The 2,500-nt window shown below is 43.5% G+C and overlaps 1 protein-coding gene across 1 annotated transcript in view; it reads left to right on the top strand.

Moving 5' to 3' along the window:
* aldh16a1 (aldehyde dehydrogenase 16 family, member A1) overlaps positions 1-778 on the top strand; it is a 14,186-nt gene extending 13,408 nt beyond the window's left edge. The window contains exon 17 of the mRNA XM_060892062.1: positions 1-778. This exon is cut by the window's left edge and continues 198 nt beyond it. The gene's annotated coding sequence lies outside the window, so the exon portion shown is untranslated.
* Positions 779-2,500: the final 1,722 nt, after the last annotated feature.

The raw sequence follows: 2,500 nt of genomic DNA, 5'->3' as shown, positions 1-2,500 counted from the left end.
CACACAGTCAGAGAGAAATGAAAGGTGTGTGTTTACTGTTAATGATTATGAATGATGAGTTAAGAATTACAAATAAACCATGGTTAAAAATATATTGTAGTAAACAAATGATTTCTGTAACATAACACAGAGAAACAAACCTGATTCTGCTTTTTAAAAAATAAAATAACAGTGAAACTTTATTAGTCGGGGTTCGATTCCCGCCTCCACCTTGTGTGTGTGGAGTTTGCATGTTCTCCCCGTGCCTCGGGGGTTTCCTCCGGGTACTCCGGTTTCCTCCCCCGGTCCAAAGACATGCATGGTAGGTTGATTGGCATCTCTGGAAAATTGTCCCTAGTGTGTGATTGCGTGCGTGAATGAGTGTGTGTGTGTGCCCTGCGATGGGTTGGCACTCCGTCCAGGGTGTATCCTGCCTTGATGCCCGATGACGCCTGAGATAGGCACAGGCTCCCCGTGACCCGAGGTAGTTCGGATAAGCGGTAGAAGATGAATGAATGAATGAAACTTTATTATAAACTTTATTTTATAAACTCTGCATTTCGGACATTCCAGATTTAAAATGTGCAGCTAAATAAAATCATTTTATTTACTCACTCAGTAGCTGATTCTGATTCATGATCACTGATTTTCCAGATCTTTATATCACCATCTGACTTTTGTCATAAATTTTGTATGAATTATTTTTAAACTGCTGAATCTGTGTGAATGCTAAAACTCACAAAGCTATAAATGACTAATTTTGCCATTTTACTTCATTATTAAATTCATTTCCATTAAACCTGCTGTGTTTTTTGTTCACAGTTCACATTAAGAAGTTCCACATTAATCAGGTAATATAGCCAAAAGTCTAACCCTCAAATCAGTGGTACAGGGAAGCTTTTGTGCTTAAATACCCTTTGTGTTTGTAGTTAGAGTTAGTGTTCATAACAGCAAGAAGCCTTTCTCCTCAGGAAAAAGACACAGCACCACATACTATGAAATGTTCTTCCTCAAGGACCTATAATAAAATATTTTTTATCAAAATCTTGCTGTGGAAGCAGTGGCGTGCTCGAATGGCAGTTTTTGAATGGAGGGCGTAGTTAGAGAAGATGAGTAGTGAGTGTTATACACCTGAAGGTTCTGTATATGAGCTGTGAGGAGAGAGAAAGAAACAAACAACCAGCACAGAGATGTGTGTGTCTGTCTGTGTGTGTGTGTGTGTGTGTGTGTGTGTGTGTGTGTGTGTGTGAGAAGTGGAAGATAAAGAATAAAGCGCCCTTTGAGTTCCAAGCCTGAGTCCAGCTTCCTCATTCTCTACCCAAACCTGTGACGTGTAACACTTACAGTATACAGCTCCTAAAAAATGACCTCATGGTTAAACCCCCTGCAGAAGACCACCTTTGAGTTTCATAGATTTATTTGAAAACCAGTTAATTAGTGAATGACAGACTTTATCGCCCAACTTCTCAGTGAGGTCTTATCCTCTAGTCTTGTTTTGATATACACAGGATCTGATCTCTTTGTGCTTTAATCTCAATCATTCTGGTAGCAGTTGGGTTCAACTTCAAATAAAAAAAGAAAGTTAGAAATAACTAATCAGAATCAGGAAGAGATCTTTATTGTCAGGTAAGATTTCACATACAAGGAATTAGTTTTAGTGACAGAAGCTCCACAGTGTAACAGAGTGACATTGACATGAACACATATATAATAAAGTGTGCACACTGAAATATAAATAAGTGAGTGTGTTTTACGTAAATAATGTAAGGATAGTGTTGTGTATGTCACGTGTATGTCACGTGTTCATGAGATGGATTGTCTGAGGGAAGAAACTGCGCACACATAGACACGCACACGCAGACACACACACGCAGGCGTATGCAGACACACACACATGCAGACACACACATGTATGTCACGTGTTCATCAGATGGATTGCCTGAGGGAAGAAATGTCTGGTCCTATGTCTGGTTGTTCTGGTGCTCAGGGCTCTGTAGTGTTGACCAGATGGCAACAGTTCAAAGAGGGAGTGTGCCGGATGTGAGGGGTCCATAGTGAGTGTGCTGAATGTGAGGGGTCCTGAGTGAGGGAGTGTGCTGGATGTGAGGGGTCCAGAGAGAGTGTGCTGGATGTGAGCGGTCCAGAGAGAGTGTGCTGGATGTGAGGGGTCCAGAGAGAGTGTGCTGGATGTGAGGGGTCCTGAGTGAGTGTGCTGGATGTGAGCGGTCCAGAGAGAGTGTGCTGGATGTGAGGGGTCCAGAGAGAGTGTGCTGGATGTGAGGGGTCCTGAGTGAGTGTGCTTGATGTGAGGGGTCCAGAGAGAGTGTGCTGGATGTGAGGGGTCCAGAGTGAGTGTGCTGGATGTGAGGGGTCCAGAGTGAGTGTGCTGGATGTGAGGGGTCCTGAGTGAGTGTGCTGGATGTGAGGGGTCCAGAGTGAGTGTGCCGGATGTGAGGGGTCCAGAGTGAGTGTGCTGGATGTGAGGGGTCCAGAGTGAGTGTGCCGGATGTGAGGGGTCCAT

The sequence above is a fragment of the Tachysurus vachellii genome, chromosome 18 (genome assembly GCF_030014155.1).
Source record: "Tachysurus vachellii isolate PV-2020 chromosome 18, HZAU_Pvac_v1, whole genome shotgun sequence".
Lineage (NCBI taxonomy): Eukaryota > Metazoa > Chordata > Actinopteri > Siluriformes > Bagridae > Tachysurus > Tachysurus vachellii.
The sequence above is the reverse complement of the archived record's forward strand: the minus strand, read 5'-3'. Positions and strand labels throughout refer to the sequence as shown.